Genomic DNA, 16,140 nt, shown 5'->3' on the forward strand with positions numbered 1-16,140 from the left:
ATCTGGAATTCCATAGGTCAGAGGGAACGGGGACAATATTTCTTATTAATGATGACTGTAATGTAAATATATAATCTCAAAATCTTGAAGCCAAGCCCCACCAGAGCTTCTTCAACAATTCTGATTCATCCCTAATGTTGCAGATGATTCTTTCTCATTAGATAAAAAAAAATAGTCAAAATTTTCAAAGGTGACCAGTGATTTTGGGCGACCTCCATTTTTGCATGCCCAACTTGAGATACCTTACAAAAGTCCTGATTTTCAGAGGATGAGTGCTCAGCACTACTTGAAAATCAGGACCCCTTAAAGAGTCCCAAATTGGGCACTAGTCACTTAAGAAAATGTTGGCCTTTATTCCAAATAATGAACACCCTTCTACACTCAGGCTCAAATGGATGTGTGCAGGTGCACTTGTACGCTTCTGTATGTGTGTGTGAAATGTCTAGTACATGTGTGTAAGTCAGGCAAATGCTAAAGTGTGCAAACACACTGGAAAGTGTGGGGCTCAGAATCTGTGCATACTGGAGCTGATGTAAATTTCTGCCTTGCACAACAAAGATTCTATGGAATCTGGTCAGCAGGAGCCATCAATCATAGATACTTTTGCTCCACTGGATTAAAGGTTATCATTTCTTCTTCACTCACTGTCACCATTCTCAACGTTTGCTGTTCAATTAACAAACATGTTCAAAATGGATGGAATGCCAGCATGTATTTTACCTTGCCCTAATGAACTACATTAACTAACCCTTCTACCTCCTCTGGAGATCAGGGAGGGAGCAAGCATGGGGTATGTGTAGGGTGGGGAAGAGCCAATGGCCACATGGCTCCTAGAGCTAGTGACCTGGAATGATTTGAAATGGAACATTCCATCCTGAGTAGTTGCTCCCAAGCTCCACCGCCTCACCCACAACCCAACACAATGAAACAGAACCTTGGCCAGACACTATTTATCACGGGGAAGGGGAGGCTTCTGCAAGCTCAGGGGACTCATACAGCATAGTCTCCCCTCTTCCAGGGCAAGAGGCTCTTTGAATTTTTTTCCTCACTGCTTCACTCCTCTTTACACCATCAGCAGAGGGGAGCATAGAGCCCTTGAAGGGTGACTAACGTTAATTGAAATCTTTTAAAATAAACACGAAACCCCTTAGGGCTAAATCCAGCAACAATGCATGAGATCTCATGTTGCAACAGGGGTCAGATGTCTGTGCAAACTGGCATGAGTGCCCACATGCTGCCACTCAGCCCATTCTATGTAACTGCATTTCCCCCGCCCCCTCATAAGCCAAACAAGTGACGATCTGAAAACAGCCCATTCATTTAGCTGACTATCTGCCAGAAATCAGACATCTTCTAAAATGCAGAGATCCATCTGTTGTCTGCTTCCATGCAGGGAAGTGGATTTCCAAAGAGAAGTGGGTGTTGGCCCCAAATGGCTGGAATTATCCAAATGCCAAAGTACTTCATAGATTATTATGTTTTCAAGGAGCGTTTGGACCCAGTCTTGGCCACCTAAGTTACAAGTGACGTCTTTACAAATAATGTATACAACTGATCTGTGTAGCTAATGGAGCTGCTGAATACATACTTTTTAAGTATCTTTAAGCTGATTCAGAGATCCTAATGTGAGATCTAAGACTCAGGACTATTCCCTGGAACACTTGGGAGTCCTTAAATGTATAAATGGTTTACACTGCGTGGCTTAAAAAGATTGTTGTAATTATATATACAAAAGAAAAAAGTAAAGAGCCATAACAGCAGATCACATATTCATTGAATATACAGAAAAATTGAGGAACCTTTAAATCCCCATTTTAAAAGATGTGTTAGAATATGTATGAATAGCATTAATGAAATGATTCCACAGTATCCTTCAACCTTACAATGAGAATCATTAAATCCAAGAGAAGTTGGAGGAGGGTGAATAACAGGCAGGAAAAAGAATAAAGTGACTGAGAGACAATGAAAACTATATTTTTCAGAGGTCTTCCCTTGTTGTACTAAGGGAAGCTCTGAATTAATTTTATCCTATGTTTGAGTTTGTTTTTAATTTCCAAGTCTTCTCAGATATCTTGAAGCATTGCCATTAAGTTGATATTTTAGCTCTTCATAAAATGCTGTCCTAGCCATACATAGACTCCAATTCTTAATTGTGGGTGGAGGTGGATTTCTCCATCAGCCTAACAATGTGCCCTTCATGCCTTGTATTGCAAGAGCAAGCCTTGGTTAGATGCAAAAGATAGTTCAAACCTTTAACATTATTAACAATATCAAGCTATTAGATCTAGGGGTATTTTCCCCACTACTCTGTCTATTATTTTACCATACCAGCTGTACATGCTTCCCCAAACGGTGGGTCAGTTCTCACAATTATATGTTTGATACCATAAGTAACTAACGGGCTTTATGAAGGCCACATTGATTGCCAGCTCAACAAGTGGGCAAACCCCACACCCTGACAACATGGTACCTTGGAAACGCCACAAGTTTAAATGCATGAAGTTTCCGAGTACTGCCTTTGCGAGTTTTTCTGCAGGAGGGCTTGATCTGGCCCCATATTACTGGCAATACACTTGCAGATTTGAAAGTACCTCCAGAGGTATTGTGGAGGTTTAGCATATCTTTCTTGAACATGGCTAAAAACATTAAAGTGTTATCCACATACAAGTCTCATATGCACTTGGGCTCAAATCCCCTCCCCAGGGCATAACCCAAGTAGTTGACTAGGGGTTTCTTTGGGGACAAGGGTTAGAAGTCTTCTCTCCAAGCTGTAGAGCCAAAGCGGATAGTTAGAAGCAGGGGCAGGGGAAGTACTGAGAAGCAGGCCCTACAAACTCTTCACAACCTCCACAGGGCCACTATTTGTGAATATGATTAGAGTTGCCCTCTCAGGGACATCTGAATAGGGAAGAGCTCCTGACACACAGCCCCACACCCTACCCCGCACTAGCACCCAGCATAACCACAGTGGTTCCACTGAGTCTTGGACCTCTGTATGGGTAAGGGTGGAAGGATTTGTGCCCATATTCCTGTCTTTTACATTTTATAAATGTCACTTGCTCTGTTTTTCTCCATTTATTTGAACAAGAGTTGTTCCGCATAGAGAGGTTTAACATTTCTATTAGGTGCAATCCATACAGAGTAAACATACTGCTTGTATTGGGAAGATTTTCTAACTAATGCAGTGAGAGTGTGAGCTACTTTGGCTTTTGTCTCCCTCTAGCATTCCAGTGCTATGATAGTGTCATGTATTAGTTCCCTGAACCATGAGGATTTTTTAATGGTGTTTAGTCCAATCTTGACCTCAACCTCACATTTTAAACTGTTTTTTAAAATATTTTTGAGCAACTTTTACTTGCAACTTTTTAGCTATATAGTCATTTAGCTATAAACCTGAGTTAGAGGCAATGTCAAACCTCTTTGCTCCAGAACAGTGTCTGAAGAAATACACTACTCCTGTAGCTTCGGGGACTACACAGGGAAAGCATGTGCTGCACTATCCTTTAGAACGGCTCAGCCTGCTCCCCCTTTACAGTGAGCCTCTGCATATGGTCAGCTTTGCACATCCAAGGTAAAGGGTATGGCCTGCAGAACTGGTTGGCTGAATTGGTTACGGACCCACTCATCTGCATCCCATGGGGGTGTGGTGGATTTGCACTCGGATTGCCCCAGTGTTTGCACAGAATGTTTAGGTGAGTGTGAAGGGCCTTCCCCCTTCCTTGCACAATTAAACTAGGGTTAGGGACTATCTAGCCCAGTGGTTTTCAACCTGTGGTTGGCAGACCCCTGGGTGACTGAAGACTATGTCTAAAGGTCCATGAAAAGTTGTGACAGTGGTTTTCAGCCTGTGGTCTAAGGACCGAGGATACACAAATTTTGTCTAAGATTTCCAAAGGGGTCTTCACCTCCATTTGAAATGTTTTAGGAGTCCACAGATGAAAAAGGTTGAAAACTACTGACCTAACCCATAATTTTCTAAACACAATTAAACTGTGTTTCAAACACCATTTCCCCTCCCCCATTTTTCCCCTTAAATGAAAATTTCTGTGCACAATTTATTGTTGGTTCGAATGGAAACATTTAGACATTTAACTAGCTGACTTCCTCAACAGAACAAGCACTTTAACATCTAGATGGAATCATTTGTTCCTGCAATTAATTGCAGGCGAAAAGAAAAGAAAAGAAAAGAAAAGAAAAGAAACCAGGCACAATTATTTAGGGTTGAAAGATTCTGCTTCCAAATTGGAAGCCAAATTCAGCCTCCACTAAAATGCAGCCACCTCCAGAGGAGATTCCAGGAGATGCTTCACCATGCACAGCAACACTACACAGTAATTTAGGACACGAAGTATAGAAAATTACCACGGTTCTTTGAAATGTAAGCCAATTGGACCATACCATAGCTAAGCAACTATTGATGTTAAATTTAAATAGACAAGCTGTATTATCCATAATAGAATTTGGCCAAGGCATTGGGGTTAACACCTTTACTCTTTCAAGGCTGCTCTATGATTTTCAATGACCAAAAGAAGTCTGCTGCTCAGTTTAAGATCTTGACTGATAATGGCTGGGTTGAGGGGCATTTTAAATGGGATTGTATATTTTATCCCGCTTCCTCACTCTTCATATGCTACTTTCCTTTTTAGACTGTAAGGTCTTCCTCCGATGCAGACAGCACCTAGCTGTGCACTTTACTATAATGCAAAGAATATATAATCATCATCAGTGGCACCTCCATAACCATATATTCTACTATCATGTGAGGACATTGAATCAGCACTGACTCAGAGAGGAAATGCCACATCTACTGTATCATCTGTACCACTTCCTCAAGTCCTGTGGATTTTTGCTAGAGGTCACCCATCTAAGTAGAGATCAGTCCTAACCCTCATTAGCGTTTCTGATCCAACAAGATCACAACATGAGTTTGTATGGCTGCAGGCCATGGAAAGCTATGTGACCAGACACATATTTATCTGTAATGAATGACCATAGCATCATAGAAATGTAGGGCTGGGAGGGATCTCAAAAGAGATGTCGTCTAGTCCATCCTCCTGCGCTGTGGCAGTACCAGGTACACCTAGACCATCCCTGACAGGTACTTTCTTAAAAATCAATAAAGGGGATTCCACAACGTCCCTTGGTAACCTATTCCAGTGCTTAACTGTCCTTATGGTTCCTAATATCTAACCTAAATATCCCTTGCTTCAAATTAAATCAATTACTTCTTGTCCTATCTTCACGGAATGTGGAGAACAGTTGATCAGCATCCTCTTTACAACAGCCCTTACCATATGGGAGGATGGTTATCAGCTCCCTCCTCAGTCTTCTTTTCTCAATGCCAAACAATCATAGTTTTTAAAAGATTTCCTCATAGATCAGGTTTTCTAATATTTTTATCATTTTGTGTCCTCTGCACTCTCTCCGATTTGTCCATATCTTTCTCAAAGTGTGGTGTGGACACAGGACTGCAGTTATGGCCTCACCAATCCAAGTAAAAAGGAACAACTACCTCCCATGTCATAGATATGAGGTAATACATATAACACTCCTTTTAGTACACCCGAGAGAGAGATTAGCCTTTTTTGTAACTGCATCACATTCTTAGCTCATACTCAATTCATGATCCACTATGAATCCAAGATCCCTTTTTGCAGTACTACCACTTAGCCAGTTATTTCCCCATTTTGTATTTGTGCATTTGATTTTTCCTTCCTAAGTGTAGTACTTTACACTTGTCTTTACTGAATTTCATCTTGTTGATTTCAGACCAATTCTCCAATTTATCCAAGTACTTTTGAATTCTAATCCTGTCCTCCCCAAAGTGCTTGTAACACCTCTCATCTTAGTGTCATCTACAAAATTTAGACGCATACGCTCCACAAAAAGATGGACTAGTACCAGACCCAGGACAGACTCTCTTATTCGTTATGACTTTCATTGAATAATCAATGTTCAGCAGAAACTCCAGGAGACATGTTTCTTTCAAATTACCCAAACTTTTGGGATAAGGAGTAAAAACAACCAACGTTATGACCCTCAGTCTGGACATGGGACACAATGGGGTAAGTGTTGGGGGGTTGGAATTTGGATTTATAATGGTTTTCTTTTAATATGTGTATTGCTATCCCCTATGTGTCGCTGGGGGGAAAAGGATTACTGACCCAAGAGATGACATAAACTTCACTCTGCTTCATTCTGGAACTCTTAGTACATTCCATTATAGATTATTTACCTTCTAATTATTTACAACATTTGCTATCACCGAGGGCTGTATTAGCCCATTTGCAAAATGTGTAACAGCAAAGAAAAACATTAAATCAGACACTAGAAAACTTCATGACCTGTCTGAGTATGAACACAGACATAAACTTGGAAATATTTCAATGGCAGGAGAATATTTTGGAATGAAGTCCCTGCTCCACCTCTGGCAATCTAGGTCATATCTTACAATTTAGGACCCAGCCCATACACATATCATTGAAATAACACACCCTTTGCACTTACTTGACCAACATACTTTGAAAACAAAGTTTTAAAGCGCTAAGGAATTTTCAAGTTCTCAAGAGTGCAATTGAGCCAGAATTTTGATCAAATGAAACATTTTGTTCACTCCTGGAAATTTCATCAACTCCCTTTAACTAAAATTAAAATAAATATTAATGAACAGTGGGTGAGTACTGGATGGACTAATTTGCACCCTGTGCTCCAAAAGGGACCTCTCCAAACATTTTTTCACCAGCATCAGTCACCTATGAGCCCCAGGAAAGCCCCTGTTTCCCTGACTGATCCAGGCCACATGTCATTTTAATTTACACATGCTAGGGCCTGACCTAAAGCCCTTTGAAGCTATTGGAAACACTCTCACTAACTTCAGTGGACTGTGGATCAGGCCCATTATGATCACTGACCGCAAATGTCTTAAAAGAAGAAACAAATATTTCTCTGCTCCTGCTGGTAATTATTTTTAGTGCAGCAAGGTTGAATAATGGACTTGGATATGAAAGTATGTTCAGTACAGTAGACAAATTTCAGGGTAGAATCTGTATTAATATGCTATATATATAGTCATGCTGTCAGGAGTGGTTCACAACCATGAGTGTGAACCACAGGGCAGACTGTCAAAAAGCAGAGCAGAGACCCCATCGTAGGTGTATGTTCTATAATTGCTAGATTTCACCAACTCAGTAACAAATGTGAACTCCTGATGCACTGTAACAGTCTTACTATGGAATCACAGACTGTGGATATATCTACTCCAATCTGTCTTGCCACCCAAGCAAGATGGATTTAGTGACAAATTGTCACTTGCACCAAAAAACACAAAATATTCAGGTAGCTCCCAGTCCTAAGAGACCAGTTATTCACCCCAGGTCATCTGTACCTTAGATCTCACACCAAAGACAATGCTTGTAGCCAATCTTAGGATTGTAGCCAATCCTAACTAAGGATTTATTAACTAGGAAAAAGGAAATTGAGAGTTATTTACAGGTTAAAGCAGGCAACATATATACACAAATGAGTTACAGTCTATGGTTCCAAAAGATGACAGAGTTGTAGTAATCTGTCAGCACCAAAATGTCTTTTAGGGCTAACCCATGCCAAACAGCATGGGGATTTCTTGCACGTGTTTAGGAATTGTTGCCATCAGAGTCCAGACAGCCTAAAAGATGGAAAATTTTCATGTCAGCTATCTTTATTTCCTTCTTTCAGAATTCAAGCTGATGGGACAAGCTTTCTTGCAGGTGGCACCTTCATGGGTGTGATGGGGCAATTAACAAAGCCTTCGTATTGTAATGTAACACTGGCCAATTTGGATTCAATAGTCCTTCCTGATGAGCTGAAGAGAACACTTTCTGTAAATATTCAATGTTTTGTGTTAGCAAGTTACATAGTTTGGAACAAACATTTTACAGTTATGGAGTAAACACTTAAGCATTACCTGATAGCATGGGGTACAGACATTTCAAGCATTTAATAAAATCTAAACACTAACAACATTGTTTTAAGTCCAGTCTCCATCCTAACTATGCTAACACATAGGTGAGCTAGACTGGTTTCCAACAATACATTTGTCAGTGCTCAGCTGCGGCCTAAAAAGCCTTGGCCAGAGATGGCACATGGTATGCCAGCATCACATATATATAATGCTAATATGCCACTAGCCCTTCTAGAAAACATTTTCTTTTAACTCCTGTCGAACTGTGAGTAGTGAAAGATGGTATCTCAAAATAAATTGTTGTGGATTTATAACTCCAATATAAAATAAATAGAACATATTATTTATGCCCAGAATTAAGCCATAGTCATAAACAAGCTCCATATGCAAAGAAGGTTCCCTGGCTGAGTATCTTTCAAGGACCCTGTGGAAGGAAGTAGGTTCAGCATGAAATAATGTCTGTGTTTGTGCCTCTAAGATGTGCAGCACAGAACTCACAGCCAGGGGGGGTAAGGGTCTTTTTAAAGCGATCTCTGTACCTTCAGTCCTAAACTCCTAAACTCCAGGGGGCTGGAAAGGCCCCTGGCCTTATCTTAGAAAGCCCTTGGGGCCTGTCTAAGTTACAGCAGCCTTCCCTGGCTGTCCTATGGTCGCAGCACTGCCCAGGATCTCCACAGTACTGCATGCTGTGGCCCCAACACTGACATACCTCTCTCACCCCCCCAGCACATCCCCTACACCGGGATGTGTGAGGGTCAGGGGTAGGCAGCCTACAGCTGTCTCCTGCAGTGCGTCTTATAGTGAGATCCTCCCCTCACTGCATAGCAGACTTTCAGGGTCTCTTAATTCGATTCCTTTCAGACAGTGTAAATGGGACAGAGCCAGGGGAGGGTTTCACCTCTTGTCTTCTAGTTGTGTACATCATCATAAACACTTAGGGTTAAATTCGCCTCTGTGCAGAGGGCCAACACAAGGCATATGAACCACTTTTTTGAGGCTAGAGTGGGATTTAAGTCAGACTCCTTTTTCTTCCCATCCTATCAGACACTGTGAAAATCATACTGCATTGAGGGGTAGCAGTTAGTATTCTGTGATGGCTTGGACAATGACAGAGTTGCACTCTCCCATCTACAGAGACTTTATAGCTTCTCCTTTCCACAAAGGATATGTCTACCCTGGCATAAAAGGGATATGTTAAATATCCTGTTACCGAACACATTTATTTACCCACAATTTAAAACCCTAATGTAGACGAGCACGTTGTATTTTGACATGAGTTGGCTCGTGGAGGTGAACTCTGTACTATTGGTCCTAGAATACTAGAGGAAGGTAGCTTGTGATCCCATAACTAAGTGCTGTAGTTATTCCTTGTGCAGATCTCCCACTGGAATCAATAGCAATCTTGTATGTAAAGAGGCTGCAGGATTGGGCTCTAATGTATCATGGTTTCTTTTCTTTAAAAAAAAAATCTGTGTTCAACTAATGATTAGGACCTGATCCTTCCAGGGACTGAGCATGCTTACTCCCATTGATTTCAGTGGGATCTGTGAGCACTGAGCTAGTCACAAAAGCTACTTAGCACCCTTTGGGATTGACCCCCTTGAAACGAAGGATGATCTTGTGGCTAGCGCACTGCACAGGGAGCTGGGTAACACGGATTCTGTAACTGACCTACACTAGGCTTCTTGGCTGGCTTTGGGCAAGTTACTTAATCTCTCTGCTGCCATCTGTAACATGGGGATAATAATATTATTAACCCACCTCACTGAAGGTTGTGAGATTAAATTCATTCCTGTCTGTAAAGCACTTACAGATCCTTGGATTCAAGGTGCAACATTACATAGCAATGGCAATTGTTAGCACTCTAGCTAGCGAGCTATCCTCTAAGTTTTTACATTAATAAATAAGATTTCATGCTTGATTAGTGGTAATTATTTACTCACAGAGCATTTGATTACCGCTCCTCTATTCTAAAGCGAGGTGCTATGTTTTGTTAGCATTTGGACTACAGCTGTTATAAACTTAGTTTCTGTCCTTCAATTGTCCAAGACTCTTGGACATTAATTCTGTATTCACTTATTACCATGGTTTATATTCTACAGTGCCCCAGTGGTTCAAACAGATTTAATCGGGTCCCGTATACTCCATTCAGAACACTCTTTTATCACCGTTTGATTGATTAAGATATCAGCATGCTAAGGCAGCAATAGTAGTAATGTAAACATCTCCTTTCTGTGTCCCTTTAAATTGGTGGCAACAGCAAAAGGAAACAAGTGGCTGCACATTCCACTGCTGAACTATGAGGAAACTCCTGGGCATCACATTTGGACATTTCCACTGCAGCACTGAGCAGTGTGGCAGGGTTGCACAGAACACAGGAGAGCAGGAGGTTATACTTTGGTCACCCAATTCAATGCGCTATCCAGAGGCAGGCAAATGAGATCCAGGACCATAAAGTGATAATTGGGTTGCATTTAGAAGTTATGCTCCATTGTAGAGCCTCAAGGTGTCAAAGCAGAAGGCCCTACACAGCACAAAATATTCATGATCTTTTCATCTACAGAAACTTGTTGATCCTGGCACTACTGTCCCAGATAGACCTAAAAGAAAGGATAACCTGACACAGATGCAAACAAAACCCCTTCCCTAGAGCTATTCCGGCCCTAGAAAGGAATCAGACTGTCCTGAGAACCAGGATAACTAGGGAAAGTATGAGGTACATGTTCATTTACATAAGCTTTGACTTCCCCTAATCAACTCCTCTCATCCACAGGGCTATTGTAATCTCCTTTTGTGGTTCCTGGGTGGGAGGAGGAGATGGATGGGATCCAACCTGGCTTCCAATCAGCCAGACTTCCAATCAGGAGAACACTGCTATTGACCTAGGAGAACATACATGTATGGTGGGACAACCTTCCATTCCATCTCACTCACACCCACTTTTGCTGTCTGCTTTAGCAGAGGTGGGGACTCCACTGACTGGTGATCTGCTGCAGAGTCTTCCCAGTCACTGTCCTTTCTTTTATGCCTCCTTTCTTCATCTCCGTATCTCCCTCCGTGCAGCTATCAGCCAGACAGAGAGACCCTTTGGGCAGCAAGTTCTTGATGTTCTCCTGCAGGTGGCTACTGTTGTCTTAGCAAGGGAAGAGACTCTCACCCTCACAATTTGTATGATTCTAACATGAATCCCATGGGCTCTGGGGTGAGTCACAGAATCCACATCTTAAAAGGAAAAAGAAAAGGAGTACTTGTGGCACCTTAGAGACTAACCAATTTATTTGAGCATAAGCTTTCGTGAGCTACAGCTCACTTCATCGGATGCATGCTGTGGAAAGTGTAGAAGATCTTATTATATACATATTTATATATATATGGGGGGGGGTGAGAAAACCTGGATTTGTGCTGGAAATGGCCCAACTTGATTATCATACACATTGTAAGGAGAGTGATCACTTTAGATAAGCTATTACCAGCAGGAGAGTGGGGTGGGAGGAGGTATTTTTTCATGCTTTTTGTGTGTATATAATAAGATCTTCTACACTTCCCACAGCATGCATCCAATGAAGTGAGCTGTAGCTCAAGAAAGCTTATGCTCAAATAAATTGGTTAGTCTCTAAGGTGCCACAACTATTCCTTTTCTTTTTGCGAATACAGACTAACACGGCTGTTACTCTGAAACCTATCTTAAAAGGAGAGCATTTGTGCAATGCTATATCCATCATCTGTGCCTAAAAAAGAGAGGAAATTTTTCCTCCTTGGACAAGAAAGTAGCTTCGGTGGCTGAAAAGACCAGGAGTCTCAGGGTGTTTCCAGGAACCCACAACACTGAAGGCTGGGGCCTAGAAATCTGAGTAAAATGTGAGAACAGTCAGAATACAGAAAAGGAAATATATGGTTTAACAGCGGTGAAAGGGAAAAAAACCAAAAAGATTAAAATAGCAAATAAGATGCATTATTAACATAAATAACCATTTTCCTCTGGAATATATAAACTCTCGGCAATTAAGCCAGTTTTTAATTGATACTCTACTAAAATTTAGACATAAAACCACATACATAAGGTTCAAAACTATAATTAGGAGTTCTGCCCCAGTGTAAGAACCATTGCCACAGGACTGTGGGCTTAATTGTGCCTGGCCCTACATGAGCTTGCAAGAGAGAGAGGGATGAGAGTGAGAATCTGTAAAGGGGAGAATACACAGATGCTGTTACACACTAGGGCTTTCTTCCCCAGAGAGCAAAGGACATGTGGGAGTGCATGCTCTCCCAAGGCTCCTGTAGCCTTGAATCCTAATGCCTCCTGGAGCTGCACCCCCGTCCTGCTAGATATGGCTCAATGCCACAGCTGAGTCCTGTACGTGGAACATAAATCAGGACTGATGGTCAACAAACAGCCCATTATCCTGGTTACCTGCTATAAGCAAATAAAAACAGAGGCAATGTACTATGATATACTCTGAGAAATATGACAAACCAACATTTGGGGGCGGGAGTCCCGCTAAATGAAGCTACGACAGTGTTTTAAAGCAGGATGTCTTCACCCGTAGGGAAAGCAGAGCCCAACACAAATCTGGTTCTGAAAATACAGTGATTGGCTTTTTAAAAAAAATCAAAGTCCCAGAAAAAATAGAGATCAAAATGGAAGGGGAGTGAAAGGGAAATAAACACTGTAAAAGGTAAGCACATGTTGAAATGAAATGATTTCTGTTCAAAGCAGGAGAATCAAAGGTGCAGTAACATTCTATTCTGTACAGTGGATCCACAGCTAGTCAGAATTTTAGTGACTCAAAAAACAGATAGCAGAGTTCCATTTTTTTTTTAAGTCCTGTTTTGTTTCTTTTGGCCGTTAACTAAATTAAATGACTTGATTTCCTTCAAATTTTCAACAGGTAAAAAATTACTTTAAGCGTAAGAAAAATATTAGAAATGTCAATGGTTTCATTTCCATGTAGAGGTGTCCGAACATAGATGAACAACTTGGAAATGCCTCATAAGCAATCACTAAAGTCTAGCTCATGGCATCACTCATTGGTACTTGTAAGAAAAAGCAAATTTGCATTTGAAGAGGGCGGTAGTGAGTTTGTGGGACTAAGAAGAAATGGTGGTGGTGAATTAAAATATACCCACTCTGACTTACTGTACCCCTGAGATTTTGATGTTCTTCAAGCCCAATGTTACTAGAAAGGAAAAATACAGGCTCTAACTCTGCCCTCAGACACACCTGTGTAAATCCTATGTAACTCCAATGAAATCAGTGGAGTTACTCTGGATTTACTCAACAGCAAATAAGTATATTTTTGCATATTTTTATACCAACATTTCAAGTAGGAAAGAGAGGTAAATTATTACCATTTCCTCCACTGATGTCCTAGTTAAGCTCTTCCTGAGCTACCTTTATTTAAAACGGGGTTCTATAGGAAATTGTGCCCTCTTGTGGTATTAGCATTACAGCACAATACCTTTGCAAGTAATGTATACTTACAACTGGATAAAAAAAATCACACACTTTTGAGACAGTGTCCCAAGTGAACAGAAGTTGAACTCATGAATCTTTGCTCCTCCAGAGCAATCACGAGACTACCTGAATTTTAAAGTTTATATAGCGATAGTTTCTGAACAACAACAACAATAACAATGGAAAGATTGAAAGGTGGCACAGGGTAAAAGAAGAAAGGAAAAAGAAACTGAAAAATTGTATCTGTCCTGTTCACTTATACTTTACCATATCTCTCTGGTTTGTGCTCCTCTGAATCTGTCTGTACTGTAGCATTATAGAATTTATGCACATTTTCCCTCTACACGCTTTGAACATAGTATTCAATATGAAAGTAGGTGGGTGAAATCCAGGCCCTATTGAAGTCAGAGGACTTTTGCTATTGACTTAAAAGGACCACAATTTCACTCTCTGTCTTTAGGATTAGAATGTATAGGATTGACCACAGTCTATAGAAACCAGTGGAAAGATTTCTCCTGATTTTAATTGGCTTTGGTTCAGGCCCTAAACGTACAAAATATCAGGAGATTCTACATGTAAGGCTTTTCACATCATCATTAATGCAGCCACCTTGTATGTGTGTCATATGTCGCATTACTGGACATCCTGTTAAATCTGTGCTTGCATGTGTGTGTAATGAGTTAACACTGGTAGAAACATTACCTTTCTAATTCATTGACTGTGTGTTTCAATTTGTATGCGCTCTTATTGAATTTCATTGATTTAAAAAAATGTAAACTAGAATTCTCACGGTTCCATAACTTGTAAATGAACACTGAGCCACTACACCTAAAAGCAGTGGGGTTATCTATTAAGCTAAAGGAGAATCTGATTTTATTTTTCAGTCTGGGGTAGTCCTACACTGGATTGTGCCTAAATTGTACACATGTTTCACAGACTCTGTTCCTTTTGAGGCCTTCCATCCAAATACTAGCCATGACCACCCATGACAGTTTTTAAAACCCAAATAAGATCAAGGTCATACTGACCAGCACAGACCTGATCTTTCAACCATCTAGTTGCTGCAAACTCAACTTCCTATGAGCCCCATCATTTATTCATTTCAATATGCACTTATACATCTGTAATATATATTTTAATATTACAGTCTTATAAACTCTGGCTCAATAAGGAAGTCATTTTGCTGCTGTGTGCTAAGCAGTGTTCTCTCTCAGTCTAAGATCCAATCTCATAAATGCCAAGGAACTGTCTCCTTCAGTCCTCGCTCAAGCAAACCTCCCATTGAAACCACACGCTCCTGAATCCCAGTTGGCAGATTTTAAATAAAGATAGTTTCATGTTATCTGAGCACACAAAATGACCAAGATATCTTTTTGAGTGGAAAACCCCCCGCAGTTGCATAATTCGAAAATACTGAACTGATTCTCTTTGAACTTTACACACACACAGAGAGGAACCTCTCACCTTTGGGCTGAAATCAAGAGAACTTTCAAACTTCAAAAGGCTATTTCTGAAAACGTTAAGACCAGCTGAAAAGAAGGGTTTGGAATGGAAAGTCCTTCCCAGTTTTAACTTGTCTGCCTAGCAGCTCGCTTACAATACTTTCGCATGCTGTGAGAAGTACACATTCGATTTCTAGACTTCTTCTTGTGCTGGCAGTACCTGAAGGGACTTAGCTTAATTCTCTTTCTAGCAACTGATTTGTGGCTTATTAAAAATCAATCTGATGTCGATTGTTGGGTGGTTATAGCAGATCGGAGGGTATAAATTACAGATAATGCAACTGCTGGCTGACAATCCCCTGTGCAGTTAAGAAAACAGGGCATTTCACCCCAGTTGCAATAAGAAAATAACTGAGCTTGGCAGACGTCAGCAACCCCATAGTTAGGAGATTTTCTTTCTTTTCTTTTCTTGACCATGTTTAACATTTATTCTGCGAGCTATGGCCATTTGCTTGCCCTGAGTTTTTCATTAGGTAGAGAAGAGTGACTCCGAAGTCCATCCATCCACAAAGATCACTTTCTCCCCAGCCACTGTTTCCGTTTTCTTTGAGGTGGGAAAGAAAGAACGTTTCTTTAGGCTCCTCGCATGGATTTTCCTCTCACCGTGTCCTTTCGATTAACCAGTAACACGCAGACTAGACTCTCCCGCCCCATCCACCACCGCCACGCGCTACGAAGCGCGCTCGAAGTTCAGTGCTCCGGTGAAGGAAGGGTGCCACTTCTCTTACAACCACGCCCCGGGGATCAGCGATTCCGCAGGCAAGGCTGTTTTGATTGTATCCTTTTAGGCTAAAGCCTTTTACTCTTTGACTAGCTTACTGTGGACTCTCTGCCCCTCCCCACCACCTTCCTTCACCATTTTTTCCTGGCTAGATAATATTTAGGTTACATTTTGCCCTCCGATACCACGCATTTTGCAGTTTTACTGCCTGCATCATAGTGAAAGAAAGAAAGAAAGAAAGAAAGAAAGAAAGAAAGAAAGATGTTATTGTCATCCTAGCAAAGGTTACGCTTGCATTGCCAGCTGCCATCAAAGCAGAAGTACTAGATTACTTCTAATCTAGAAGTTGGGCAGATCTTCCTTTGGGAACAAATGATAAAATGGTGCCACCCAGGCAAGCCCTCATTCTAAGGGAGGGTGACAATGTCAAAGGGGAAAGGCCTATTGGTCACTGTAGAGTGACACACGCGCAAAGCCAATGGCATTATGACAACTAGCGCTTTGCACCTGCACCTTGCCAATG

Source organism: Lepidochelys olivacea (assembly GCF_965140295.1).
Source record: "Lepidochelys olivacea isolate rLepOli2 genome assembly, chromosome: 2".
Classification (NCBI taxonomy): Eukaryota; Metazoa; Chordata; order Testudines; family Cheloniidae; genus Lepidochelys; species Lepidochelys olivacea.